An 18627-nucleotide genomic window follows, 5' to 3' on the forward strand; every position below is an offset into this window, starting at 1 on the left:
GTGAGGATTGCAAAAGTCATTTGATCAGAGACCTGGCACTGCCTGACTGAGAAAACATTGCTATAAAGACTGTTAAGCAAAGAGAGGATGTGGTTCACGGCCCCGCGCTGCCCACGCCCGGGAGCCGGGCAGCGGTGACGTCAGCGCTCGGCCGGGCTGGCAGCCTGGCACTGCTTGACCGCTCTTTGCCTGAGCACTGGCCTTTTGCTTGCTGTGTTGCCAACTGGCTCCCAGGTGCCCACCACTCCCTGCCACTTTGGCAGCTTCTTTGGCGTTGTTGCCAGTGACCGGCACTAGCCAAGGTGTAAACGACCCAGAGTCATTGCGCAGGGGACGCTGCATCAGTCCCGACATTACAGCAGTGGAAACTGAATCCTAGAGAGACATTGTGAGTCGCCCAAGGTCTCCAGAAGGTGCAGCCTAAGCAAGACCTCCACTGTGGTTTCTTCTTCCTTGTCTGACTGCTACCACCTCACTGGCTCCCTTCTCTTCTATGCTGCTTTGCCCTCTGCAGGCGAGAGGCATCCTCCACCCCACCCCCGCAGCCCCTACCCCCATCCTGGCCTGAGACCCCACACTAGTGCCATCCACTATTACCCATGCCCAACTCCCCTGGGCCTCTCTCCTCTACTCTTCCCCGTCCAGTCCACTCTCCACCCTGAAGCCAGAGATATTTCCAAAAAATTGAGTCAGGTTAATCTACTCCTCTATTCAAAATCCCTGATATTCCCTTTCAAGCCATGGATGAGCCCTCAATACAGCATTTGGTCCTCTCCAGTCCAGGTTCATTCCCAGCACACCTCTTCTATACACCAGACACCCCAGCCACACAGCTCAACTCTTGACTGCTGCAAGAATTAAATAATAGGGGCCTCCCCAGTTGCGCAGCGGTTGAGCGCTGGGTTGCGAAGCTGCCCGCAGCCTGTGCAGCGCCGGTTAGATCGCTGGCTGCTCCCTGGCCACCCGAGGAGGGTCCCACATGGCGCGCAGACCTCTCTTGCCGCCCTCTGCTCCCCTCAGCAGTGTGCCTCTGTCCCTCTGCCTGCTCTGCTCCCCGCTCTGGCTCTGGTGAATTCTCTCACCCTCCCGCGCTTCTGACTGTACCCAGTGCTTGTATAAATAAATAAAAATCTTAGAAAAAAAAAAAAAGAATTAAATAATATCCAGAAGTCTAACCCTGAATTATTTGCATCCTTTTATTATATTAATAATACAAACATATCAATAATAACTGAAAAATAAAAAGAACTAAGTAGTGTCTGTGCACAGCACCTGGAGCATAGGGAGAGGCAGGCAGACATGACTGGCACCTGGCATCCTGGGCATGTCCCCACCAGCCTGACAGAGCCTGCTGTGCTGGCTGATGTGTGAGCTCTGCTCTGCCCTCCTACCAGGCCCCCAACACTCCAGATTCAGGTTACACACCCCAAGAAAAGGCATAAAATGTAGAACACCTGCACTGCCCACCATCAGGGATTTTTTTTTTCAAGAAAAAATTGAGGCAGTACATTTGCAATGGAACACAATTTATTATCATTTCCTACCCCTTGAGAGCAGGGTAACCACTGTCTCTGGGATTCTTATAGTCACTGTTGCTGATCTTATCTCAGGACTAAGGAAGGACATAAGAAATAGTTACACCTTGACACAACGGTAATCTGCAGGAGGTTTTCATTGTGTTCGAACTACTGATTACACATGTAAGGACTTGTAGTTTGACAGGCAAGAGCACAAGGGGTCAGATCTCATGAGGTGAGCAGCAGCAAGCTGGCCTGCAATGTGGGGAGGTCCCTGCGAGCCTTCATGGTGAAGGCTGACTCCAATCCACACCAAGAACCACACCAAGCAGCATTTAGTTCATTATATTGTTCATTCATCCATCCATGCATCCCATTCAACTCCCATTCACCCACCCTTCATTCACACACTCACCTACTCACCCTTCCATCCACCCATTCACCTGTCCATGCATCCGTCCATTCACCACCCAGGAGACATTAATTTTGCCTCTCTCCCTTTTTTTTTTTTTTTTTAAAGATTTTTTTTATTTATGCATACAAGAACTGGGGTACAGGTCTTCTGGTGAGAAGATTCACCAGATTCAGAGACAGAGTGGGAAACAGAATAGATGGATTGACTGAAACACACTGCTGAGGGGAGCAGCGGGCAAGACAGGAGAGGTCTGTTGTGCCATGTGGATTGCTCCCTGGCCGGGGATAGAAATCATGCTGCAGTGGCTGCGGACAGTTTCATAGTGCTGGTCTTAACCCCTTGCGCCACCAGGGAGGCCCCTCTCTCCCTTCTTTATTGTCAAATAAGACATTGTAGAAGAATACTATGTGCTGAATGTTTGTGTCCCCGAAAAAGTCACATGTCAAAGCCCTAATTCCTAACATGATGTCATCTGCAGGTGAGGATTGTGGGTGTTGGTTAGATTTAGGGGGATGATGAAGGAGCTCTATGGTGGGATCAGTGCCCTCATAACATGAAGATACAGTAGGGGGCTTGCTGCCTGCAGACACAGAGAGGAACCTCACCAGACATGGATTCTTCTGGCACCTTGATTTTTACTTCAATGCCCCAAAACTATGAGAAATAAATATTTGTTGCTTATGCACCAGTCAATGGTATTTTGCTATTGTGTCCCCAACTGACTAAAACAAGGAATAAGGAAAATCAGAAGAGTAACCTAGCTTTGCCAAAATCCTTTGCTGCTTCCTTTCTCCCTCTTTTCTTCCTCACTTTCTTACATCTGGAGGATGAATAGGGAGTTGTTATAAGATGATAAGTTACCAGTGAGTTGAATGCAGCCCTTTTCACCTTTATTATAGGTAATTTTGTAGCTTATGAGCTGTATCAACCATATGAACAATTACAGAGAGTAATGTAAGAGTCACCTACCTACCCATCACTAGCCCCAGTGAACATTAACCTTTTGCCATATTTACTTTGAGGTTTTTTTTTTTTTTTTCCTTGTTTGGTTTTTGTTTTTAGGAAACCATGTCACAGATCCAGCCAAAGTTACCTCCCTTGACCCCACAGCACCTCCTTCTCCAACAGCTCTCCCCAGCTGGAATGTGGTGTTTGAGCAGGTTTGGGACTTCTACGACTTAGGTACAGCTCCATAAAGAACACATAGTGTTGTCTTTTACAGTTTGTGATTTTATATACATGATGCCATATTGCATGCATCCCTTTGCAGCTTGCTTTTCAATTTTATGGGACTTTTAAAAGTTGCATGTTTAATGAATACTGATTGTAACAATTCAAGCAACACAGAAGAGGATAAAGGAAAAGTTAATTATCCCTATCTGCCCCCTCCAATCCCAGGGCTCAGGGTAGTTCCCATGAGCTGATAACAAACATCTTTCTGCACTTTTCCTTCTGCTCACACAAATACACACAGCTCCACTGTCAGAGAAGAGCCAGGGAAGCAGCCAGGGGTGGCCACACCACAGAGGTTTTCTCTCCTGCACATAGTGAGAGGAACAGAGCAGAGGAAGAAGTGCAACTTCCCTGGCCGTTAACCCACAGCCTGCCGGCCTCCCTGCCCACACCTGTCTCACCACAGACCCTGTGGCCTGAAGGCTGTGCAGGGTCAGATGGTGGGCAGTGTTCTTTCTATTAAATGTCCTTGAGCTGAAATATGGCAAGTCTGCCACTGACCCTCGGGGCGACCATGTCTTTATAGCCTCTGTAATGACAGAACCACAAGATGGCTTCTGTGGCCCCTTCAATTGAAAATTCTCACCCAGATTGTTCTAGCCTAGTGCTGACCCACTAGTTGGTTCAAGATTTTGGGCACCCTTTGAGAGGCCATGCTGACTGTAACTGGCACCGCGGAAGGCTGCACAGATGATACATGTTTTCTGACCACTTCATGGGCTTGGAATGAGAACATAGAATGCCAAGAAAGCTTCCAAGTTTTGTTTTGTTGTTTTTTTTTTTTAAACTTTTAAAAAGAGAATAGGATCAGGCATGTCATGCTCTGAGCTGAACTGGAATTCTTTTCCTTGCCAAAAAAAGAGACAATAATTGGAATTTAATGTTTGTTCGTGTTTCCAAAATGAGTTTTGTATACAGCAGAGCAGTAAAAGACCCTAACATGAGACTTGATGGCATTCCATTGTGGGGCCTCCTCAGCTTTCCACTCTGGCAACAGCTCGGAGAGAAGGAGAAAACTTGCTGGAGCTTGGAAATCAAGATTTGAGATTGAGCCTGAGGACCCAGATGTTAAATTCTATACACTTCTTTGCTGTTTTTTTCTCCACCTATTGGTTCAACACTTTTTGAGGGCCTACTATGTGTCAGCCATTGTTCTAAGATTTAAAAAATCAGTGAAGAATCAAAAAAACCCCATCCTCATGGAGTGCAGAACTAACACATAATCTCAAAACACCGACTTCCCTCTTGTCAGTGTTCTGATACTTCGCTCATTCATTGTTCCAGGCATGAGGATTTCTAGATGCCCACATGCTGGTAGAAAGGACAGGTGTTCCTAGACCCATTTTCCAAATGGAAAAACTAAGAACAAGAAATAAGAGAGAGTAGCATCAGCAGGATGGAAGAGTTTTTTCAAAGAGAAAAAGTTTGAGGAAAATAGGCAAAAGTTCTTTGAAGGTTTGGTAGAATACACTTATTCTACCAGTTTGCTTTTCGAGAAAATTTTGATAACAGTTTCAACTTCCATAAATTAAGCAAAGTAATCATCGAACTGTGGGCTTGGACAGTGGAGAGGCCGCAGTCCCAAATGTGCTCACAAGTAGATGAGGCCCTGTGTTTCTCAGGGTCTGTAGGTGCCTTCTCTAAAAGAATGACTCTCACAGTGCCCTCTCCTTCCTCAAGGGTGTGAGACCAGGTATGGGGCACAGTTGTGGCAGGGTCTATCCCTCGGGCTTCCACATATCCAGTCTTCCCTGGAGGCACTAGCTCTGCTGCCAGTGCCTTGGTGCTTTGAACTCTGATTCCAGGCAGTGAGCATCTGAGCAGTGACTCCAGGCAGGGGTGGGGAGGCTATTTTGTATAACATAGAAACCATTTGTAGAGAGGAACCTTTTACTGCAGGACCATAGGTGGACCTCTTCTCACTCACATCAAGTTCCTCTATCCAGGCCTTTCTTGCAGGTAAGTGCTCTAGCGGCCTGTGTCCAACAGTCTGTGTCAAGAGGCCTGTATCCAGCTGCCGATGTCCAGCTGCCTGCATCCAGAGGCCTGTGTCCAGCTGCCTGTGTCCATCAGCCTGTGTCCTGCATCCTGTGTCCAGCTGCCTGTGTCCAGCTGCCTGCATCCAGAGCCTGCATCCAGCTGCCTATGTTTAGAGGCCTATGTCCAGCTGCCTGCATCCAGGTGTAGCAGACTCTAGCTGACAGTCCCCACCTTAGATAACATACAGTGGCCTTCACAAGGATATATAGTGACCTCCAGCACCACTAATAACAGAAATGCTGGGTGTTTTGCCCTCCAGCCCTGATTCCCTGGTTCTTCTTGCAGCATGGCATCTGCCCATAACATATCTATCTGTTCTCCCTGCCTTCAACCTCCGATCTCTGGATCCCCAAACCCTAACATTATTTGGAGGTGGGCCCCTTGTTTTCCACACCTGATTGTGTGTGCCCCACCCCCTCTCCAGTGTAGCTCCCAGTGTGGGCATGACCCTCAGTCACCAACTAAAAAAGGCCTGAATCACAGTCATACCTCCTCTCCTGGGTCACGCTTTCCTGGGTGTGTTCCAAGCAAAATTATATTATAACTTTTCCTACCGTCTCTGGAAATCACTTTTCCTTGTAAGAATTGTGGTCTTCCAGTTGTCCTTTTGAGTCTGTTTTTCTTTTTTAAAAGATTTATTTATTTATTTATTTATTTATTTATTTATTTATTTATACAAGCACTGGGTACAGTCAGAAGCGCAGGAGGGTGAGAGAACCCACCAGAGCCAGAGAGGGGAACAGAACAGGCAGACAGACAGAGGACACTGCTGAGGGGAGCAGCAGGCGCGACAGGAGAGGTCTGCGCGCCATGTGGGACCCTCGCCCGGTGGCCAGGGATGGAACCAGAGCTGCAGAGGCTGTGGGCCGCCTCTCAGCCCAGCGCTCAACCGCTGCGCCACCGGGGAGGCCCTTGAGACTGTTGTTTTGATCTGCATATTATTTTGTTTTATCTGTGGTGAGCCCAGTGTTTTTATTCTTCTGCCATCTTTCCAGAATTCATCCATGTGGGAACTTAATGTAAATTCTAAACTTCTGACCTTAGTAAATTCTAAACTTACCAAATCGGAAACTCTGGGACGGGATCTAGCAACCTGAGTTTAGCAACATCTCCAGGAGATTCTGATGCAGCTAAGGTCTAGGAATCACTGACATAGAACATTTAACAATTATCTAGTTATTTAACATTTAATGAACTCATTTGTATGCACAGCATAAAGAATAGATATGAATTACATTTTCTTTCTCCATGAAAACAATGGATTGTTACTACAGGTAATGAGCTGTCAGAAATCCAAAATTAATGCATAGGATGCGCTGAAATAAATTGCACAGAGGGTACATTTGGGCTGCGTGCATGGCTACATTTATGTCCCTTGTGTTTTCCCGTCTTATAAGTAAAATAAATAAATTTATTGTATCGCTTTTTAACTTTTCTTCTAAGTTATGGGTTTTCAGGCCTTAGCCTCAACAAATTAATTCCTAGGCTTTTCCACTTTCTTACAAGACATCTTCACAATAGAGGCCAGAGAGGAGCTTCCAAGGAGGAACTGAGACGTGCCTATTTGGGCACACACTCCACCTGGGATTCAGTGTTGTTTTTGGAGCAACAACAATTCTATAATAGCAAGGTTGTGAAGGCCTCCCTGGTGGTGCAGGGGTTAAAGACAGCGCTACTGCCAGCCATGAGTTCGATCCCCAGCTGGTCAGGGAGCTACCCACATGGCGCAGCAGACTTCTCCTGACGTGCCCGCTGCTCGCCTCAGCAGTGTATTTCAGTCAGTCTGCCTGTTCTGCTCCCCACTCTGTCTCTGGTGAGTCCTCTCAATCCCCCCATCTCTGTCCTGTACCCCAGTTCTTGTATGCGTAAATAAATAAATCTTTTAAAAAAATAGCAAGGTTTTGATTCATGTGGAGAACACTGAGGAAGAGTGCTGTCAAGTCTTGATAGTAAGCATTTGGAAAGCAATCGTGTCCATGACCATGGGGCTCAGCAACAGGGATAGCTTCCCCTGAGACAGAGATGCTGCCTCAGTTCTGAACATGCCTTGTGCAGCATTTTCCTTTAATAAGCTAATTTCCACTCCCTGGAAGGATTATAGACACTCCCAACCCATTTGTTCATAAAATTTGCCTGGCAGTTGCTACCCTAGTCTTATTTCAGATGCAAGCATCAAAGTCCTTCCTCCCCACAGGGAAGTGTTAGGCAAGGGTGTTATCATTTTTCATTCATATGGGAGCTTAAAAGAACTGGGAGCAAAAAGAAATTAATCACTGAATCATTACAAAGACCTGTAATATCTGAGGGAGGGAGGACAGAGAAGATTAAGATTTCAGTCACTCATCTCCGTGGTCTTACCATTTAGAGGAGCTGTAACTCAAGTCCTTTGTCTCCCGAGGAAGGCTGTATCTACCATGTAATGCCTCTATTATATATTAAAGCAAATAATAACCATGATTTAATGCTTAATCGTTACAAATGATCATTATAAAGAATGCATTGCATATTTAGAACACTTACTTTGTCAAAACAAACAAACAAACAAACAAAACTCCCACACTCACTCCTTCCCTTAGGAAGCTTCATGGTAAGGGGGGGCCTCATCCTGACACCGCTGTTGTCAGGCAACCTCTCAGGGGTCTTCTTATTCTAAACCTGTGGTCTGTGTCTAGGGAGTTGCCTTCCTCTCCTATTTGGGGTGGAAAACTTAGAGGTGCATATGCAAGTCGGTGACTTTGGCAACTTCTCTTGATAAATTATTGGCATCCAGGATTCAAGAAATAAATGTACCCACCTTTCCGCTTACTCCCCCTCCCTTACAGGGCAATTAATAGGCCTTTGTTTTCTAAAAGTCAAGCTCAAAGGCCACAGAGGGGTGAGGTGAAGCTAAAGATTAAAGGGCAGATTTGACCTCACAATAAGGAGACATAGTATATTCTTTTATGTCCACTAAACTGAATAGAAGCATGTGTGCTAAGAGCTTGAGGGAAGAACATTATCTGGTTTAGTGGAATGGATACACCCAAACATTAAGATGTTGGAGAGATATGCACAACCACTCTGAACTGGCCATATTTGTACCATCCCTTCACCAGGGATGATTAGACCAGGGGAGGCCACCTGACCTAGTTGTGCCTGTCTGCTTCCTTTCCTTGGGAATATCGGATGGGCAGTGGGATACTGCAAGTTATTCTTGACATGGGAGTCACATGCCAAATGAACTTGCGAGCTGTGGAGAAATGAAGGCAGTGATCTTAGTCCACCCCATGGACTAGAAAGACAAGAGGAACCAAGCGGTTGAGAGAATGAGGATGTAGTAGAGTCACAGAGACAAGGAGGAGCCTCCGAGTTTCTTTTTTTTCCCCTTAAAATATATTTATTTATGCATACAAGAACTGGGGTACAGGTGAGAGGTGGGGGGGAGCGAGAGGATCCACCAGAGACAGAGTGGGGAGCAGAACAGGCAGATTGACTGAAATACACTGCTGAGGGGAGCAGCAGGTGAGTCAGGAGCGGTCTGCTCGCCATGTTGGTAGTTCCCCGGTGGGTTTTCAAACTCATGCTGCAGAGGCCACGGACAGGCTCATAAGTTGCATCTCAACCCCTTGTGCCACCAGGGGGGCCCAAGTTTCTAATTCTAGTCTTCCCTGTGATCTCTTATTGTTTCTGCCCTGGGGTTCTGAGATAAACCCTGGTACCATTATCTATCTCCCTCTTGCTCAAGCTGGCTCTCGCTGGTTGTATAATTTGAAACTAAAGAGTTGTAACTCTGTCATGTACCTGGATTAAATGTATACCAAACTATCAAAACTCATGACTCACCATTTATTTTTTGTTTAATTGTGGTAAAACACATATAATATTTAGCATTTTAGTCATTTTTTTAATTTGAAACACAGTCTTCTTCTGATGCTAAATGAAAAGGAATTCTAAAGGAAAAGGCAACTGTAGTAACTAACAAGATTTCACTGAATCTTGTGATGTAACTATAGCAGTTTTATATATGAAACTCAAGAATCAAATGTGATCCAAAATAGTTAAATATGCAAGTTCCAAAATTGAAGATTTTTTTTTAATTGTCACATTCACTCCAAAGTCCATTCATCTCCTTCAGCATCCCAAAGACTAAACACATGTGCTGCTTAGCTATATAATCCAGTGGCAAACAGGGCCTCCTTGGTGACACAAGGGGCTAAGTCTCAGCACTATGAAGCTATCCACAGCCACTGCAGCATGAGTTCCATCCCAGCCAGGGAGCTAACCCACCTCTCCTGTCTCGCCCTCTGCTCCCCTCAGCAGTGTATTTCAATTAGTCTGCCTGTTTTGTTCCCCACTCTGTCTCTGGTGAATCTTCTCACCACCACCAACAACAACCCCCTCACCCCCACACCTTTGGCCTGTACCCCAGTTCTTGTACGCATAAATAATTAAATCTTAAAAAAAAAAAAAAAAAAAAGACCAGGCATGGCAATGAACTCCAAGTTAGGGTCTCTGGCTAGTTTTCTAGCAAGCCAGAGGAAAGGGTTTTCAAAGTTGTAGTTACTTTTGGCAGAAATACATAAAGAAATACACAAATTCATACCTAAGTTTCCTGTCCTTAACATCTACTCTGTTGTCACATAACACAACGAGGTGTTTTCACATACTCCTACCAGATCTCTATGCCAGTTAGCACATTCTTATAAGTAACTCTCAATGTCACATTAAACACTACAATGGTACAATGGGCTGGGCTCTTATAGCCATGTCTCAGTCCACTGAAAGCCTAACTAACTGCATCCCATACATTGAACTTCATAGGTCCTCCGTTGGTATGGAACACGAGGAGATGGGCCTCAGCACCCAGGTAGTTCTCCAATAAATCAGCTAATTGGTATTTCTCAAATGTAGTTTTTCCGGTTCATCATCACCAACCGACACAAGTTTGAACTGAACTTGGGGTTCTCCTTGGGTAGTCATTGTGATATTATTTTCAGAACTGTCTTCAAGCTATCTGCTGGAAAGATAGTAGAAGCTCATTTCAAATGCCCAGGATGCAGTCAACATCTGAATACTGGAGGGGGTCAGGGCAAGAGCAGGGTGTGTCTCTCACCACCCATTTTAGCCATTTTTAACTGCACAGATCTGTGGCATTAAGCACAAGCACATTGTTCTACAAAGATCGCCCCTATCTATTCCCACAACTTCTCTGTTTTATCACAATCACCATCTTCTTAGTCAGGGTCCGTCATGATGAAAAGGTTGGGCATCACAGTTTATGAGCTTCAGTGAAGGCAGAGCTATATGCCAGCACTGTGAGATGACTTTGGGGGTCATTCAATTTAGTAATATTCCTAATGAACAGTTTACTGTCTGTTGACTTGTTTCTTCCTCATAATATTAGAATTTAGGGGAAAAAATCATGGTTACTTAAGGATTTCAGTAACTTAGTGTTTGCCTATTGTTTGATAAAATTTGTTGACAATTATTTTGATTTAATGCCCTTATGCTGAACATCACATATAGTTTCATGCCTCGATCTATATCCATAGAAACCCCATTTTATCTAACATCTTCCCTCAAAGAGTCCAAAGGGAGTTCCTTAATTTTTTGCTTCTAGGGCCTCCCCGGTGGAGCAGCGGTTGAGCGCTGGCTTGCGAAGCAGCCCGCAGGCTGTGCAGCACCGGTTTGATAACCGGCTGCTCCCCGGCCACCGGAGGAGGGTCCCACATGGCGCGCAGACCTCTCCTGCCGCCCGCTGCTCCCCTCAGCAGTGTACTCTGGTCCTTCTGCCTGCTCTGCTCCCCGCTCTGGCTCTGGTGAATTCTCTCACCCTCCCACGCTTCTGACTGTACCCAGTGCTTGTATAAATAAATAAAATAAATAAATAAATAAAAAATTTTTTTGCTTCTAAAAACTATATTAAAATACAAAAACTTTTTATTTATTTTTTTAAAGATTTATTTATTTATACAAGCACTGGGTACAGTCAGAAGTGCGGGAGGGTGAGCGAATTCACCAGAGCGGGGAGCAAAACCGGTAGACTGACTGAAGTACGCTGATGAGGGGAGCAGCAGGTGGCAGGAGAGGTCTGCACGCCATGTGGGACCCTCGCCCGGTGGCCGGGGATTGAACCGGCACTGCGGAGCCTGCGGGCAGGTTTGCAACCCAGCGTTCAACCACTGCGCCACCGGGGAGGCCCTAAAATACACAAACTTTTTATACTTTCAAGGATTTCTAAATAACATGCACAAATAATATTTAAACATTTCCAGAGATTTAAAAAATATAATATCCTCTCCCTTCTGAACATAATTTTGAAGATCTATTTCTACCATGTGTGATGATCAGTGTGTCAACTTGAATGGGCCACCGTGCCCAGATACATAGTCATATATTATTCTGGATTTTTCTGTGAAGGTCTTGTTAGGTGACATTAACAATGAAATCTGTCAACATTAAATAAAGCAGATTGCTTGCCAAAATAATGGTAGGCCTCATGCAACAGTTGAAGGGCTGAGTATAACAAATGATTGCTCTTCCTGGAGCATTAGGGAATTCTGCCAGCAGATGGTCTTCATACTTGAATGTCTTCCTGGGCCTCAAGCCCACCAGCCCTCATATTTGGGCTTATGCAAATTTTGGATTTACCAATCTTTATCTCATAAGTGAATTCCTTAAAATAAATCTCTCTATTTATACATATATGTACACATTCTATTTGTTCTGTTTCTCTGGAGAATCCTGACTCATACACCATATTATACATTTTTTTCTTTTCCTTTTACACATTTTTTATTCTTTTCCTTCTCAGTTAAATACAAAAGTCAATTACCATAAATGAAACAGGTAGTCAACTCCAGTCTAAATATCTCTAATATTCAGCAAGTCTAACAATTTCTACTGTTACCTTAAATGAATCAAATTTGAGCGCTTCACTTTTTTGTCATGAGAATGAACATTTTTATTTTTCCATTTTATATGTGTTTTGTAATCACTGCAAATAGAATAGAATATTTAAAAGAATTGTCCCCCAAATGTCATTCTGACAAAAATGATGAAGCTGCAGCACAGAGCAGCTGGCAACTCTGCTGTGAGGTGGCTAGAAACGCTCATTTTGTCAACTGATGCAAGAGAGTGTGAATTTGGAATCATAACCAGCATTTGGGGTTGTTGGTTAGAAAGTAAAAGGGAAGTTTAGATTGTTTTAGAGCCCAACCATAAAAGCTGAGAGCTACTTATGCTATGTAGCTATGAAGTATAATTAGTACACAGCTAGCAATGAAACCGAATTTGACAAGGGACTGAAAGGAAGACAAGGAAGGACAGCGAGAGGCTGGCACAAGGACAGATCACATCAGGTCTCGGGGGATACTCAAAATGGCACTTGGTCTGGGCCTTAAATGATGGGGTACATTTCTGACACATAGATGGGGATTATTGGGATTTTAGGAAATCAGAAAAAGAATCTGCTTTTTTCCCTTCTGATTTTTGAACTATTCATGATGCAGACACAGGAATGTGACAGGGAGAAATGAAAGTGTCACTCTTACTATCTATAAAACTGTTAAATATGGCCCAGTGGGTTATGAAGCCTTACCTCTGAATTAGACATACTGCGCCCTCCCAGACCCAATAGGGGGCATACTTCATACTGCACAGCAGAGATGCCCACAGGACACAGGCCTGTCACCAAAACAGAAGGGGCCAGGGCCAGCATGCCTAGAGATTTCTCCCAGACCCATCTGGTTTTGTCCCCCGGGACACCTTGTTGGAGTTGAGGGTGACTTGCTCATTCACCAACTTCTGGGATGTGATTCTACTGATTGTTGTCAGCAATTACAAAGAATAGAGTCCCCACAAGTAGGTAGTGGTCAGCGGGCCCTGGACAGTGGCGAGGGGGCCAGCAGCCAGGCTGGCAGACCAGAAGAGAGAAGGGACACAGGGCTGGCTGGCTGTAATCAGCGAGGCTAGATTTGGCTATGGGCTGTGGTTTTCTGTGATTTAAACAAGTTCATTAATGTCCAATTAATGAATTATTTTGATTAATCTCCAAGATTCATCTCATTAATTAATCTCTAAGATTCTGTTTTCTCATCTGTAAAATGGTGGTCATAAAGGTGTTTATCACATAGATATAAAGTCATATAAAACTCAGGACCGTGTACATTTTAAAGACTCAGTGAGAGCTAGTCATCATTATTAATAACTGTAATATGTTGGGCATGTTGAAAAAATGGTTAAGATTTATTTTAGGGACTCCATGTTAACATGAAATAATGAATATGGCAAGATGCTAAATAGCAAAGAAAAATAGGTTAAGATGGACATTTATTCAAATCTTCTTAAATAATAATTAGATAGTTGAAAAATATACTAAGAGATGGATCAGCAGCAATTCCTCAGAGGGACTAAGAACCATAATATCAACAATAGAATACAGAATCTATTTAGCTAAAAGCACTGTCAGCATTTTGTAGTTGCTAAGTAAGAAACCATAATACTTCACTTGGAATCACACCCCATCATCAAAGAATTCTGATATTATTAATGATAATGCTTTATTTGAAAGGAACAAAATGTGAAGATTTCTCTTCATTCCCCACCACTGGGAAGACTTCCATCTGCCTTGACCTGGTGGCCACACAAGTGTCTGGAAGGCCCACGGAGCCTAGAGCAGTCGGGTTGCAGCAAGGACTTGATGCCGCAAGGGCTTGAAACCACTGAGGCATGGAACCACAACCCCAACCCTGCAGGGCCGTGGTTCATCTGCCTCACATTTCCAGAGGGGACTGATGTCAAATGTAATGTGGATAATCAAGTTCAGTCCCTGGAAAGCCCTAAATCTCAAAAAGAAAATTCAATCATTTTGGATGATTTTTCCCTAAAGTATCTCACCTATTTTCTTCCCATCTTAATTATGCTTTCTCAAAAGTAGATGGCATCTGCTTAGGAGAGGAGACTGGCAGGGCTATTTTCCCTTACACGGAATGGCCCAGGATACTGTTTGGCCAGAGATAGTTTTCCCTTTTTTGTTTATGTTTACTGTTTCACCATTTCCTCCTTTCTGACACCCACCCATTATTCTTTTCTGCTTTCTTTAAGTTGCCGAGCTAATACTTTTACTCCTCTCCATGTTCCAATAAAATGGTGGCATCCTGTTTGATTTCCCTTCATTGTCCATGTATTCTCAGGACCACTGAGGGAGTAGAGCGCTAGCTGGCTAGAGGGCTGGCCTGCAAGAGCCGGCTGCAAGCTGGCTGGCCAGGGCTTGTTCTAAGATAGCAAACTGAGGCTGGGTGCCTGAGGAGCAGAAAGCTGACAGGCAAAGGCTGCTAGCCACTGAGCTAGCAGGCAGAGGCTGGTAACCACAAGAGGCACATAGAGGCACCCAGTAGCTTGTGGTGGCTTCACACCTCTGGGGGCCAAAGTGGGGCAATGTGGCAAAGGGGGTAGTGGAAAAGCACCAGAATGGGGGAAGTCCTCAAGAGAGATTATAAAAGTAAACCTGGGCCTCCCCTGGTGGCGCAGCAGTTGAGCGCTGGGCTGCGAAGCTGCCTGCAGACTCTGCAGTGCCGGTTCTATCCCCGGCCACCAGGTGAGGGTCCCACATGGTGCGCAGATCTTTGCTGCTGCCCGCTGCTCCCCTCAGCAGTGTACTTCAGTCCTTCTGCCTGCTCTGCTCCCCCCTCTGGCTCTGGTGAAAACTCTCACCTTCCCACGCTTCTGACTGTACCAGTGCTTGTATAAATAAATAAATAAATCTTTAAAAAAAAAAAAAAAAGACAAAATTTGGGGGGAAAAAAAAAAGGAAACCTACCCTCACAGTAATAGGCTCCTCCCAAGATCCCCTCCTGCCTCAGGAGTTTTTTGCAATAAACCTGAGCTTGCTAACCTTCTATCCGGTGTGTCGGTGGTTATTCCTCAGTAGTTTGAACACAGAACCCACCCAATTGGCAACATCATGACAGATTCCTTGGATCCTGATGTAGAAGTGAAGTTTGAACCCGTTTAGTATTTACCTTTTTGTGTGCAAAGTTTGACATGAAGGGATGTCTGAGGTTCCTAAATGTCATTTTATCTCAGCTGAAATTACATTCTTTCCCTGTGTTAGTTTCCTATTGCTGCTGGAACAAATTACCACAAATTCAGTGCCTTAAAATAACAAAAACTTATTATCCTACAGTACTGGAGGTCAAAAGACTGAAACAGGTCCTCACTGAGCTGAAATCCACTGGCAGGACTGTGTCCCTTTTGCGGGTTTAAGGCGAGACTCCATCTTCTAGCCTTTTGCAGTCTCTAGAGGTGTGCACAGACCTGTTTCTACTCTCCACCCAAGTCAGCAATGACCTGGCTCAAATCACCCCTCTTTGACCCTAGGTCTTCTAGGGTCAGAGGGCCCCCTGTGATCACACTACCCCCCCATAATCCAGGATAATCTCCCAATTATGAGATGAGTCAATTAGCAATCTAAGTCCATCTGCTACTTGATTTTCTCTTGATATAGTCACAGATTCTGGGGATTGAGACTCGGAGATATTCAGTCTACCACAGTCCACCCTTTTATGATGAGCACTCTATAGTGAGTCTTTTTATTAAGAAAAAAATAAGATGGAAAACATGTGGAGGCAAAGTAGAAGGGCCGAATCAGGCCACCCACAATTGGCCCCAGCAGCACTCATTCTCTGGGCATTTGTGAAATGGTTCTTATCTGCCCACCATCTTTCAGAATGAACTTTAAAGCAACAAGATGTTAATACACTTTGTAATCTGCTTTTTGTATCTGAATAAGTGCAACTTAGGAAAAACAGATAATTTATTTTGGAATTGTATCAAAAACAAGAAAGGCAAATATTTATACAATGCTCACAAAGTGCCGGGAGCTGTTGTAAGTGCTTTTGCGCCTCACTGTAGTCCTCCCAGCACCCTTAAAGGACAGGTTAGTAGGCCCATTTTACAGTCAAAGAAACTGAGGCTTAGAAAGCTTCTGCTACTAATTAGTGGATGTTGTTTATTTTAAAGAAGCAACAACCAAACCAAAGTAATTTTTAAAAGAAAACCCCAGTACCCCATCAAGCTAAACCCATAAACCGTAATATAGCTGAAACACCATTTGAGAGAGTCTCCAATTCCCTAATAAAAACCGATGACATTTGAGGCACTACCTAGCTTTGGCAGACTCTACTGGTTGCTTGCCCATCAGCTGCAACTCACCCTCACCTGGTAGCTTCCTCCCACCACTTGGTCTTATTCCTCCTCCCAGCAGAGGGATGGTTCTGGATTGCTCTGAGCACATCCATTGCCTCATTCCTGGGTTTCTAAGTGACCATTTAGGCAAAGACCTGGATTGGATTGGCGTGCAAAGGAAGTGTGAGAGAAGTCTGTAAGAGTGTTTCTAGGAAGATTTTCCTTGCTTTCAAAAAAGGAACAGATATTAGAGGCATTTCTTTTTTCTATCTTGGCTGCCATTAATAAATATGATTTTGTTCAGGGTGCCCAAGGCCCAGCTACAAGAGTTGATTTTTCTGGGCTCCTGCAGCATGGGAAATGGCTGTAACAGGAGGCTGGGTCTAAGATATGTACAGAGATCTTTACTAAATGGGTTTCTAGAAAACTGTTTTCCTGGTGTAAGGGAAGACTTAGGTGCTTATTGCATGTTTTGCTTTTTTGTCCTTGCTCCTGCCTGAAACACAGGACAAAAGACACATGTTGTGATTGTACACCAAGGAGCCAGATGAAGTTAAGTCCCTGATAATATCATAGAGTCACTGCATAAGCCCTAATCGGCTCCCCTTCAAATTTCTTGTTATAGGGGGAAAATCCTACATAGTTAAATTGTTGTCAGATTCCTCTTACAGGCAGTCAGATGCAATCTTATACATCCTGGTGCACTGTCTACTGACTGATTACCAAAACTGTCACATATTTTGACATATAACTTGAGCATATATCTTGGATATTAAACAATATTTTTTCAATATTAAGGACTCATACCACTAACTGTTCTATTTTGCTCTATGGCTAAAATAAGAAAGATTTAAATGAAAAGAAGGGTACTGGGGTACTAAGTAGTATCTGAATCAATGAAATTTAGAATACTTTAAAGTGAAGATAAGCACTCTGAGCTGTAACTTTCCTTTTTAAAAAAAAATATATATATTTATTTATTTAATTCATAGAAGAACTGGGGTGTAGGCCAGAGGTGCAGGAGGTGAGAGGATTCACCAGAGACAGAGTGAGGAGCAGAACCGGTGGATCTACTGCAATACTCCCGGTGAGGGGAGCAGCGGGCAAGACAGGAGAGGTCTGCTGTGCCTTATGTGGGTCACCTCCCTGGGGAGAGGGACTCAGGCCCTAGCGGTGGTAGTGCTGAGACTTACACCTTGGGCTACCAGGGAGGGCCCCTGAGCTTTAACTTTATAAAAGAAAAAAAAAAACTAGATGTATATTGCCTAAGATGAAACAATGAACATTATTTGGAGTAGCCTGACTTAAGTGGACACAAATATCACCTGAGCTTACACCTCTATCCCTTGTCCTCTGTGATCCAAAGTATCTGGACACAGGGGCCTTTCACCACACACGGACACATAGGCTGGGGCAGTGTCTCTTCCATTCACAGCAAGGCTATTTCTAATACAGAGACAGATGATTGTAAAAAGACTCAAAATATTGTAAAACAAATATATGAAAGACACAAAACATATAAATACCATTTTAAAGTTCTTACAAGAACATATAAAATGAAAAGATGTTTTGCTATCATTTTTCTACCTTAAAGAATTTTATCTGTAAGATACTTTACTCTCGCTTTTTGTAATCCCAACTCACAAATCACATCATCTCCAAAAATTAACAATGATGTAGGAAAAAGCACTACATTTAATGAAAAAAATTAAAATTATTTTAACTCGAAAATAATAATAATGATAATAAGAATAAGAATACCAATTTGCCTTATAGTGGATACTTGGTGTCCCGTTGATACTTATCACTTTTTTTTTTTAAAGATTTATTTATTTATACAAGAACTGGGGTACAGGTCAGAGGCGGGGAGGGTGAGAGAATTCACCAGAGAGAGCGGGGAGCAGAACAGATGGACCGAAGACACTGTTGAGGGGAGCAGTGGGTGAGGCAGGAGAGGTCTGCCACGCCATGTGTGCTTCTCCCTGGCTGGCCAGGAATCGAACCCATGCTGCAGAGGTTGAGGACAGCTTCACAGCGCAGCACTCAACCTGCTACGCCACCCGGGAGGCCCTGGCGATACTTATCACTTTTAAAGCAATTCATGATCAAAGTTAAAGTTAAATTTGGAAACACTGTCCTAAACAGATCTATCTCCAGTCTTACCTAAAAAATGTGTCAACACCGTAGTCCAAGAATAGGGTGTTGATGTAGCCTAGGAAATCTGGGTTTATATTCATAAGGACAACCTGCTATTTA

At 44.0% G+C, this 18627-nt stretch overlaps 1 pseudogene; it reads right to left on the minus strand.

Annotated features, from left to right (window-relative positions):
• LOC119258561 (GTP-binding nuclear protein Ran-like) overlaps positions 1-10164 on the minus strand; it is a 58468-nt pseudogene extending 48304 nt beyond the window's left edge.
• Between the last annotated feature and the right edge of the window lie 8463 nt (positions 10165-18627).

The sequence above is a fragment of the Talpa occidentalis genome, unplaced genomic scaffold (assembly GCF_014898055.3).
Source record: "Talpa occidentalis isolate TD23 unplaced genomic scaffold, MPIMG_talOcc4v2.1 talOcc4.5, whole genome shotgun sequence".
Lineage (NCBI taxonomy): Eukaryota > Metazoa > Chordata > Mammalia > Eulipotyphla > Talpidae > Talpa > Talpa occidentalis.